The sequence below is a fragment of the Gracilinanus agilis genome, chromosome 2 (assembly GCF_016433145.1).
Source record: "Gracilinanus agilis isolate LMUSP501 chromosome 2, AgileGrace, whole genome shotgun sequence".
In the NCBI taxonomy this organism is placed as follows: domain Eukaryota; kingdom Metazoa; phylum Chordata; class Mammalia; order Didelphimorphia; family Didelphidae; genus Gracilinanus; species Gracilinanus agilis.
Window position 1 is genome coordinate 663,275,896 of NC_058131.1, and position 12,498 is coordinate 663,288,393.

A 12,498-nucleotide genomic window follows, 5' to 3' on the forward strand; every position below is an offset into this window, starting at 1 on the left:
CTTTAAAAGATCTCTCTTATTACCTATCTGACAAGTGGCCATCCATACTATGTTTAAAAACTCCCAGTGAGAGGGAACCCACTGTTTCTCATCAAGTCTAAGTCTATAACTCTTTGCAACTTCTCTTCCAGGGATCCTGGTCCAGCTAGAATCGACTCTAGGCTTCACACGAGCTCCTGGGCATTGGGGAGGAGCTCCATAAGCCCTGCCCAACGATGAGCCGTGCAGATTTAGCCCACACCAGGCACTGTCAGGAGACGCCCTGAGCCTCAGTTTCCTCATCTGTCAAATAAGGCTGGGTTCTGTAAATCGCTCAGGGAAGGGAGAGGGACTAGCCCCTGGGAGACCTCAATGGAGAGATTCGCAGACAATCCCCTTCCCCCCTTTCTGGAACCCGGAGACCCGAACCCGTCCGTTGCCCCCTTTCCCGGGCTGGGAAAGGAGGAGTGACTCCCGCGCGGGACATCAAGTTGGAAAATGGGGGGAAGTGGGGTGAGGTGAAAGGGAGGGGGTGGTTATCCGTCCAGCATCCCGTCCCTCAAAGGGCGGCGGGTCTCCTCAGGCCGTGACCCCTGCTGGTCAGCCCCCAGCCCCAGGCCTGCCCATCTGTCAGCCTCCGCTCTCCCTCGCCCCGTCACTACCTTGCAGTCTCTTCTCCCCTTCTCTCTGCCCGCGACCGTTACTGGTATCACCAGTGATCACTACCCTCAGTCCCGCATGGACACCACCGGAACAGGAAGTACGTTCGACGGTTTCCTCCCGACCTTCCCCAAGATCTCGGAACAAAGGGTCCGGGAGAAAAGGAAGGGACAGCTTTTCCCGAGACTCAGAGTCTGAGGCGCGTTTGATTGGTTAGCGCCGCAAGGGGACGCATGCGCACTATCAGGAGCGTGCAAGAACCTCCAGAGCATTTTAGGAAGTCTGGCTCTTTGAACTATGTCCCTGAGGATCCTCCTTAAAATGTTTGTTAGGGGATCACGGATTTACAAACAGAGGAAGTCTTGAGTCCAACCTTTTCCAACCTTTGACTAGAGGCATTCCGTTCCATGGCAAAACATTTCTAGAACTCCATATAATAGTAAAACTATTGATAGATAGGATAGGCAGGTTAGATGAATGCATAGATGGAGAGATAGATAGGCTAGATAGGACAGGCAGACAGGTAGATGAGGATAAATTGTCCAAATTATATCATAGGGCAGTGATGGGCAAACTATAGCCTGAGGGCCAGATGCAACCCCCTGAAATGTTCTATCCCGCTGCGTGACATTATTCTGGGGAAGTTGTCTATTTATTGGTAAATTGTGATTTATTAATTGATCATTTTCAGAACTTTGTGCCTCAATCTACCTTAATTTTAACTGTTATGATATAGGAATACATTTCACTCAATAGGGAAATAGGGAAAAAAGAAGAGAAGATGGGATGGAGAATCAGGGAAGGTAAGTTAAAGAAGGGATTGATTGTAAGCAAAACAAAAATAAAAACCTATAACTAAGGACAAGCAAAAATATTTATACCTCTTTTTGAGAGAGTAAAGAATTGGAAACTGAAGGGATGCCCATTAATTGGAAAATGGCTGAACAAGCTATGATATATAAATGCAATAGAATACTATTGAACTGTTTAAAAAAAGATGAATATATTTTTGCTATAAGAAACTATAAGCAAGGGAGCAGCTAGGTGGCTCAATGGATAGAGAGCAAGGCCTGGAAATGGGAAGTCTTAGGTTTAAATCTCTCTTCACATACTTCATAGCTGTGTGCCATGGACAAGTCACTTAACCCCCATTGCCTAGCCCTTACTGCATTTCTACCATAGAAACAATACATAGCATTGATTCAAAGAGGGAAGAACAAGAAGAACCTATGAGCAAAATGGTTTCAGAAAAGCCTGGGAACACTTTTAGGAACTTATAGGAATTAAATGAAATGAGCATATCCATGAGAACATTGAACAGGGTAACAGCAAAATGGTACAATAACTGACTTAGATGTTCTAATCAATACACTACAATGATCCAAGACAATTTGGAAGGACTTATGATGAAAAATCAACATACAGAGAAAAAAATGATGGCATCTGAATGCAGATCAAAGCATACATTATTTAACTTTAATTTTTTTGGTTTTTGATTTTGATATGTGTTTTCTTTTCCAGGGATGGCTAATGTGGAAATATACTTTGCCTGATTTCAAATATATGATCTTGCTTTCTTAAGGAAGGCTGAGGAGAGGGTGAAAGGGAGAGAATTTAGAACCCAAAATTGAAAAATAATGATAATAATAAAAAAAATTAGATGTAACTGAGAATAAAATTAAAATAAGATAGAGGAAAAAAGATAAAAGTGAATCTAGAGGGGGCAGCTGGTAGCTCGGGGGATTGAGAGCCAGTCCTAGAGACGGGAGGTCCTAGGCTCAAATCTGGCCTCAGACACTTCCCAACTGTGTGTCCTTGGGCAAGTCACTTGACCCCCATTGCCTACCCTTACCACTCTTCTGCCTTGGAGCCAATACTCAGTATTGACTCCAAGACGGAAGGTAAGGGTTAAAAAAAAAAAAAGTGAATCTAGACTCTGGAAGACCCGAGTTCAAACCATGCTTTAAATAGTCACTGGCTATTTAACCTTGGGCAAATTACTAAATTACTTTATGCCTCAGTTTCCTCATCTGTAAAGTAGGAATAATATAATACCTACCTACCTCCTAGAGTTGTAAAGATCAAATAAGGTAATGTTTGTAAGGCATTTTGCAAACCTTAAGCTAGAACCATATAAAGAATGATATATTAATTAGCTATTAAAAGTAGTCTTGGGAAGCTACAACAATAGCATAAAGACCCCAGTGGGTCAAGAGGTTAGACTATAGCCCTGACTTTGCTGTTCTTTTTCTCTGTGCCCTTTGTCAAATCACTTTATTTCTCTGGATTTCAGTTTCCATATATGTAAAGGGCAGGGGGATTATCTAGTTATACTAGGGATCTCCAAAGATTCCATCCAGCTCAAATAGCGGTTTGACCCTTGGCAAGTTACTTAATGACTTTCTGCCTCCGTTTCCTCATCTGTAAAGTAGGAATAATAATAATAATAATAATAATAATAATAATAATAATAATAATACCTCCCTCCCTGGGTTGTTATGAGGGTCAAAGGGTAATGCCTGCAAGACCCTTTGCAAACCTTAAGCTAGCTCTATAAATTAGAATATATGAATTAGCTATTAAAAATAGTCAGGGGAAGCTATAGCTAAAGCAAAAAGAACCCTAGGGTCAAGACATAGGAACACAGTCCTGACTTAGCAATTCATTTTCTTTATGTCCTTAGCCATATCTGAACTTTCTCTGAACTTGAATTTCCCCATCTGGAAAATGGGGGAATCGGGGAATCATCTAGTTAGACTAGAAGACCCCTAAGATTGCATCCAGCTATGACTTTATGTCAGTGCCAAATGAGAAGAAAGTACTTTATTGTTCCTAGACTGTGGTCTGAGTACCTTTGAGGAGCCATAGAATAACTTCTTGGGGTCCTTTACTCTATGTTTAGTGGGAGAGCTGATTAGGAAAACCTGGGCCCATAAAGATACCTTCTTCAGGAATGACAAGGCTCTGGTAAATAGCTTACAAATAGAAAAATGTATTAGGTTTAATTCAAGTTGAATAATGGAACTGAGTGACCAGGGGAGGCAGGAGCAGGTGGAACACTGCCTCCCAGAGGAGATGAAATTAAGGATACTTATACCCTCCTGACAACATGACCTACATGGCTAAAGATGGGATGATGGTGGGGTGATAGAGTGATGTTTTGTGGACTCTGGGACCTGAGATGGGTCATGTGTCTATGTCCTATGCCTCAAAGTCAAAAGGGGCTAAACTTGTACAATTTAGGGAATGGCTAGATATGTGAGCTCAAAACAGATGTTTATCAAAAGCAAGCTAGGAGGTGCCTATTTGTGTTCATCAAGAATAAGGGGGAGAGGCCAGAGGGGATATTCCTCTCAGTTCAAAGTCACCTTCCCTCAGCACTTTAGGAATGCAAGGGAAAATGAATTCTTTATATACTCCTTGATCTGGGACACTTTGAGGTTTAGGGAATGTCTGGAGGAAGCTGTACTCCCCCATATCACATGTATACCCCAAGCATTTCCTTTTTGCGTTTTCTCAAACTTATATGCAATATAATTACTATCATGTGAGGTTCAAGAAATGTTTTGATATTAAATGGACTCCTATAGTCAAGGGTTAGAAAATGTGAAAATGGGATTGACTTTCCCCTTGCCCATTTTAAAATTAATTAACAAAAACTTAAAACACCCTTACTTAACACTAAGTAGGGGAGGTCTTGCAAGTCACTTGTAACAACCCAGAAATGACTGACCACCCTCTGGGCGGTGCTAAGCATATTTAAAGACTGCAACTGATCCCTGTAAAATGGAAGAAGGGACAGGAAATGAAGTAAAAAAAGACTATAAAAGGTGATGAGCTTCTTTTCAAGAGATCTTGCTCCTGAATTTTCCAGTTGAAGGATCTTGGGCTAGGACTGTGCCTTGGAGCTATGACTTTGACCTGGGACTCTGGCTTTTGGACTGCTTCTGGTAGAACTGCTCCCTTTGGAGCTTCAGCTTGGACTGAAAAGCTGACCTTCCTTTCCTGGCTTCTGGAAAGATTAGTTGCAGAGAGGTCTCCCCTTCTTAATTCACCAAGTCCTCCAGCTGAGGGGTTAACGAGCCCTGTTTGGGTTGAGCTGGAGACTGGAGCAACATTTAGAGTAATTCTTTCCACCTCTTTGTAAATAAAACTACTGAAAGTCCACTTGACTTGAGCTATAATATTTTTACAACGATGACCACAGGACTACCTTAGAATCCTCATGTATTTAGTCCAACCATAAAATTTAATACCTTACAAAAAGATCAGTTTAGACCAGTGATGGACAAACTGCTGACGGAGGGCCAGACTGGGGGTGGGGGAGGCAGGGGGGCTGAAATGTTCTATCCAGCTCACTCCACATTTTTCCTAATCTGATGAATACAATGAGTAGGATACGATACAATGAAACTTCCAAAGAGTTGCCTTAGAAACAGACTGACAGATGAGCATTTCCTTTCCTTTGGCCTCCTCTTTAAAAAGTTTGCCCATCACTGGTTTAGATTCAAAAAAGGCAACATAAGATGGGGATGGGGGGACATCCTCAAAAAGGAAATGTAATTTTACATGGAGAGGCAAACATGCAACTTCCAAGTCCTACATCTCTTCTGTGACTATTTGGGAGTACTAAGAAATGAAAGGCTCTACTTTTCTCCTCTTTTCAAACAAAAAGCAGAGAGATTCTACCATGAAATACAAAGTTGATTTGAGTGTATGAGGGCTGCTACTTGTGAAGCAACTTCAACAATCCTGGTCCTTTACCTCAGTCTCCAAAACTGCTAGTTATTAATCTGCACATAAATAGCAAGAATGTAAAGGAGTACTTTTCATTGGAATCTAGCTGACTGAGGCTAAATTAATAGCACTTCTACCTCTGCCGCTTTGCAACTGTCCATCCCACTCTGCCTCCACTGCTGGTATTGGGATGGACCTTTCTTTGATCTGGGTGAAAGGTTACAGTTCTATGCTCTCTAACTTCCTAGGTACTACTCAGTAGATGGAAATAGAGAAATAGAAATAATTTTCACACAGACTGAAGTGACAAAAATTGGAATTGGAAAAAGGAAACTTTTCAAATTCCTTTGGAATTATTAAAGCTCTACTGGAAATAAAATACAAAGTGTTTTCCAAGGATTAAATAAGAAGTTTTTTTTCAGTGACTATATCAAAACAGTTTTTATCCTTACAAGTGTTTTCTGAACAGAAAAAGTCAAGAAAAAATTCTTCCCACCAGCACAGAATCTACCCAACCTTGCATATTTTCACATGTGGGAGTGGAAATGGTTTGGTTTGGCTCATCTCTATAACAAAGACATTTAAGTATTCCACTGGCTCAGATGATCTCAAAGGTGGTAGCTATCCACTTCTGGTGGGCAGAGCCTACCTCAGGCTGTCCCCTAGAAGGTGCTAGCTTAGATTGAAATAAGACACTCCCACTGAGCAGCTGGTTAGCTCAGTGAATTGAGAGCCAGGCCTAGAGATGGGAGGTCCTAGGTTCAAATGTGACCTCAGACACTTCTCAGCTGTGTGACCCTGGGCAAGTCACTTGACCCCCATTGCCTACCCTTACCACCCTTCTGCCTTGGAGCCAATACTCAGTATTGATTCCAAGACGGAAGGTAAGGGTTTTAAAAAAAAAAAAAAAGACACTCATAATCATTGGACAGTTACCAAATGATTTGATTAGATAGAGCAATGGAAGGAATAATTAAGGACATGCATCAATATGAGACTTCCCTGAATCCTATAATCCTCAGTGGTCATTGAAAGAGTCCAATCAAACTAGGACTAGGAGTGAGTCTGTTATACCTTGTTGATCTGAAAAGAATACACTACATTCCAACTATGTCTTATCTCCCCAACTAAGGGGACTAGAAGTATCATTAGAAATCTTAACTGGAGCAAATAGGGGGCAAAGTAGTTAGCTTGGAGTCAGGAAGACTTGAATTCAAATATGGACTCACACATGTCCTAGCAGCACAACCCTGGGTAAATCACTTAACCTTTGTTTGCTTCTAGCTCTGGCCATCTCAGGACTTCAGTGAGGAAATTCCAAAGTGATCCAACCAATGAAAACTATAGTTCTTTCTCTATTAAGGAAGTCCCAGATTGCCTAAGAACTCTGGGCCACTGAAGATAAGATTTGATAATCAAAGCAGCTAAAACTCCTAAAGGCAGTGGTGGCAGCACATGCCCTGAGGCCTCTGATGATTTCCAGCAATCTGACTGCAGCAACCCTCTACAGGAGACATTCTTGAAAATGATGAATAGCTAGCTGAGGGCTTTCTGTTTGCAGGAGGCAAACAAGACTGAAACTTGGGAGTTGTTTGTGCATAGTAACTACCAGCAGATGAGAGACACTGTGGCCAGACCCCAAGCAATATACATCAGGACCAAATATGGAACCACCACTTGTGTAGGAGCTGGGAAAAAGTCTCAGTTCAGGAAGGAAAGCTGAAAATAAAAAATAAACAGAAGGGAAGGGAAAGCCTTTCTTGGGATAGTCAGCTTTTTGCACAGTACCTGGCACAGAGAAAACAAATACTTGTGGACTACTATGTAACTCTGCTAGGTTGAAGGATACAATGACAACAACAAACTCCCCATCTTGTAATTTTTTCATATATAATTTGTATATACATGTGTAGAAGTTGTATCTTCTGCTTTATCTTTCCTCCTATCCCGGCCTCAAGTATCACCTGACAGGCAAGAAGTTGAGTTTTTTTCTTAGCACAAAAAAAGTGTCCTTGCACTTAGTAGACATTCATGAAACAGTTACTTCCTAATTGTGTGTTGAGATAAATGTGGAAAAGAAATTTCTTGACCCCAAGATGTTTCCATTCTCTTCAGGGTGGGGTGGTAGAAAAATCACAGTTGGGAAAGGGATAACACAGTTATATCGCATCAGTCATGTGCTAGGTAATTTCTACCACCCCATTTGATCCTCATAGTAACTCTGTGGGGAAGTTACTATTTATGATCTACATTCTACAATTGAGGAAACTGAGACAAACAGAGGTTAATTGATTGCCCAGAGTCACACAGCTAGTAAATGACTAAGGCTGAATTGGATCAGGTCTTCCTAACTCTAGGCGACCGAGTTCTTTCCAGAGAAAAAATTAATCTTATGCAGAATCATTTAAGAATCAATATTATACTTTAATCCATCCTATCCTCTATTTTGTCAAACCCCATTTCTCAGCCTAGCTCAAAAGGTAGTCTGCCCCACTCTAAAATAAAGGCATGGCTGAAAAATGTGATTACTCCTAGCTTCTGAGGCATGAGCTAGCTACTCAGTTTAAAGAGGGACCCTGGCTTCTCTTTTTCTTTAAAGAGAAGAACCAGTTTGGGGTGGATCCTTCTCCAGGGAACCCTTTTCCTGTCTTTGTCTTTCCTCATTAAAGTGAGGTGATTTGGTCTCAGTGGAAGGCTAATGGGAAGATCCTGATTAGGGTGGTTCTATTTTTCTAATCAAGATTACTAGAGGCAGCTGGGTCTTATAGAACAATCAACATTCCTTAAATGTCAGACAGGGGCTTGATTAGGGACACCTGAAGGCTAGCCCACTTTCCCTGGGAGGCTTTTCTAATAGCCCACCTCTCCATAACCCCGACTTTGTGGTCTCTATAAATATGTCCAGTTCAGTCCCAATCCCATTTGCTGATGTGAGATGAGATAATCCAACCATTTTTTTAAAACACTTATACACATCGCTATCAACAAACTGTTATCTTGTCCAGAAAACTTGCTTCATTTTATTTTTGTTGCATTTTTACTGGCCATACTATTGCACCAGCAGGGGAGAGACAAGACTGGGAGAGCTTGGTAGGATGGTGAGAAGGGGTAAAGTATCATCAAGATATTGAAGAGAAAAGTCTTAAATAAATACTCTCCACCAGATTTTGGTCTATCAAAAATCTCAAGATGCAAACTGTCCTAAGATCAGCAATACGTGATAAGAATGAACTTACCTCTTCATCATAAGACGGAAGACAGGACAAGTATATTTATAAAGATAAGAAAGTTAATGCCCACAACGAGAAAGTGCAGAATGAGCTTTATCTGGAACTCCTAATTTTTTGTTTCTATATCAAGTGTATCTGTTGTCTAGCTAAAATAACCTCCAAAACAGACTGAAGATTCAGATTATACCATGGACCCACCAGGAACTACCAGACTGAGAAACTTCTAGAAGGGGAAATAGGAGAGGGTCTAAAAGGAAATAGAAGAGGAAGAAGTCAATAACCTCAGGAAGGTGCTGGAGAATCAGACCAGGGACTTTAAGCTGAGATGGAGGTCCTAGAGAATCTGAAGAACCTGCCCATTCAGGCCAACCCCACAACCATCTTTTGAGGAGGTATAGAAGAGAAAAAAGCAAAAGGAGCTGAGTCCTGGAGGGGCCACTCCAGTCAGGTAAGAAGTGGTTTAAGCTGGACTCCACCTGAGCCCTTCTGGCTCCAGAATCATGATTGTTCCCATTGGGCCATGCTTCAAAGACAGTGAAAAATAAGTACAAAGTGATATTAAGAGGTAGAGAATATTAACCAGTGTGAGAGTATGGCAATACTGGATAACAGGAATCCATCTGCTACCTAGTGGGGGAAAGCTTGTATAAATGCAAGTAGGTAGGAGGACTAACCCATGAAAACAACCACAGTCTGAAATGAGATCATGGATCTCGAGCTTGAAGAGACCTTCAGGGTCATCCAGGCCAACCCCAGCATTTAGAAATGAGGGAGCCTATGACAGAATTAATATAATATGCCATCATTATTATAGAAGGGAGTGAGGGCTGAGTTGAGGAAGGGAGGATCTTTACCATCCAGGAGTGGGATGGTGGAGAAGGTAATCATCATGGAAGGAGGTAAAAGAGGAGGGAGGATTGCACCTGGCCCAGAGGTGGAAAAGGGAATTCCAGGACTAGCGCCAAGGCACAGGTGGGACAATGAGAGTGGCTGGAGAATGTAGTAGGAAGTTTGAAAGATAGGTTGGTTCTAAATTGCTTAGGGCTTTAAGTAGCAGCTTAAAGAGAGCTTGGAGAGAAGATCATCATAGATAGACATGGAAAGAACTTCAGAGATCAGCTATTCCCATTTCTTTTTATAGACTAAGAAACTGAGGTCAGAGTAGTTCATTGACTTGCCACCACATTCAAAGATCCTTTGACTTCAGATGCACTAGTCCTTCTTTCCTCCATAGGTAATGAAGAACAATCAAAAGGCAAAGGAGGGGAGAAGCATCATATTTAGGAAGGTAGAAAGAAGGAAGGCATAACTGAATTCTTTGCCAATATCATGCAAGGTATACTCATTAAAAGTGAAGGCAGTGTATCTATTTGGGAGGCTTTTATAATAGGAAAACCAGAAGTAATTAAAAACTGAATTAACCGAGAAGTGAGAATAGAAAAGGGGGAACAGATGAAAGGGACACTGTAGAGAACTGAAGACAGACTTTCTGGAATATTCATACTGAAGAAAGAAAACGAAAATGTAGAATAGGCAAAGATAGACAGAAAACCACGTTAGGGAAACCAAGGGAGGGAGGATTAAAGACAAGGTGCATTTGTATCAACAACTAAAAAGAGGATGGTTGAAGGCTCAAAGCCATTTATTCCAAATGTGATCCAGTAAAGGAACTAAATGCTCCAGTTTCTGTAAATTAAATCTCCAAATCTTTTTCCATTTTCCATTTAATTTCCATTAAATCTCCAAAGTCCATTACATTGGATTTTTCCACAGTGTTTTACTTTCTGTGTACAATGTTCTGGTTCTGCTCATTTCACTCTGCATCAGTTCATTGAGGTTCTCCCAGTTTATATAGAAAGACTCCAGATCATCAGTCCTTACAGCACAATAATATTCCGTCACCATCAGATACCACAATTTGTTCAGCCATGCCCAAATCAAGGGACATCTCCTCATTTTCTAATTTTTTGCTACCACAAAGAGTATGGCTATGAATATTTTTGTACAAGTCTTTTTCCCTATTATCTCTTTGGGGTACAAACCCAGCAGCAGTATTACTGGATCAAAAAGTACACATTCTCTTAAAACCCTTTGTGCATATTTCCATATTGTAATAGTTAGAAATATCTTGAATCCCTAAAACTACATTACCCAAACTTCCTTTCTGTATTAACCACAATTCCTTTTGCCTTTCATATATGTACATTACTACTTTGTCTGTATATAGTTTCTGCTCTCACTCTCCTCTTCCATATGAGTGGGGGGCACTCCCTGTGTTCTCTAGCTCTCTAGTTAAGTATTAATAAGTCTTTATAAATATTGAATATTAATTTTTAAATCTACAATATTGCCTTCCAGAATGGTTGGATTAATTCTCAACTCTACCAGCAATGCATTAGTGTCCTGATTTTGCCACAACTCCTCCAACATTTATTATTTTTACAGTCATATTGGCCAATCTGCTAGGTATGAAGAGGTACATCAGCATACTTTTGATTTGCATTTCTCTAATTATGAGAGATTTAGAACACTTTTTCATGTGTTCATTGATAGTTTTGATTTCTTTATCTGAAAACTGCCTATTAGTGTCCCTTAACCATCTGTCAATTGGAGAATGGCTTGATTTTTTTTGGTACAATTGACTTAGCTCCTTATAAATTTGAAAAATGAGACTTTTGTCAGATTTTTGTTATAAAATTTTTTCCTATTTTATTGCTTCCCTTCTAATTTTGGTTGCATTGGTTTTGTTTGTACAGAAACTTTTTAATTTAATATAACCATAATTATTATTTCGTAGTGTTCTATCTCCTGCTTGATCTTAAATTCCTTCCTTTCCCATAGATCTGACAGATACACTATTCTATGTTCACCTAATTCGTTTATGATTCCCCTCTTTATATTTAGGTCATTTGCCACTCTGAGTTAATCTTGCTATTAGGTTTAAAATGTTGATCTAAGCCTAATTTCTCCCATACTGTTTTCCAATTTTCCCAGTAGTTTTTGTCAAATAATGGGTTCTTGTCTCAAAAGCTGTGATCTTTGGGTTTATCAAAGGTTATCTTGCTACTATCATTTACCCTAAGTCTATTCCATTGATTGACCCATCTATCTCTAAGCCAGTACCATATAGTTTTGATGCTCACTGCTTGATAGTATAGTTTGAAATCTGGTAAAGCTAAGCCTCCATCCTTCACTTTTTTTTCATTATTTCCCTTGATATTTTTTATCTTTTGTTCTTACAGATGAACTTTGTAATAATTTTTTCTAATTCCATAAAAAAGTGTTTTGGTAGTTTGATAGGCATAGCATTAAATAAGTAAATTGATATAGGTAGGATTGTCATTTTTATTATATTAGCTCATCCTTACCCATGAGCAATTGATGTTTTTCAATTGTTTAGATCTAGTTTTATTTGTATGAAGAGTGTTTTGTAGTTATGTGCATATAATTCCTGAATTTGTCTTGGTAAGTAGATTCCCAGGTATTTTATCTTGTCTAGAGTGATTTTAAGTGGAGTTTCTCTTTCTAAATCTTGCTGCTGGGTTTTGTTGGAAACATATAGGAATGCTGATGATTTATGTGAGTTTATTTTGTACCCTGCAATTTTGCTAAAGTTCTTGATTGTTTCTACTAGCTTTTTAGTTGATTTTCTTGGAATTCTCTAGGTATGCCATCATGTTATCTGCAAAGAGTAACAGTTTAGTTTCCTCATTGAATATGTTGATCCCTTCAATTTCTTTTTCTTCTCTAATTCCTATCAAGGACCATTTTCTAAATTAATTGGACCATTTAAAATGGAGTCCAATGTATTCTTGTGTCTATCTGCCCAGAGTTTTTTCTGATGTGGTAATATTCAATTTTCTTTCATCTTTGCCATTATGTTGGTGGCCCT

The 12,498-nt window shown here is 39.9% G+C and overlaps 1 protein-coding gene across 1 annotated transcript in view; it reads right to left on the minus strand.

Annotated features, from left to right (window-relative positions):
• The window catches only part of BMS1 (BMS1 ribosome biogenesis factor), a 33,012-nt gene extending 32,259 nt beyond the window's left edge, over positions 1–753 (minus strand). The window contains exon 1 of the mRNA XM_044665802.1: positions 642–753. The gene's annotated coding sequence lies outside the window, so the exon portion shown is untranslated. The remainder of the gene's footprint in view (positions 1–641) is intronic.
• Between the last annotated feature and the right edge of the window lie 11,745 nt (positions 754–12,498).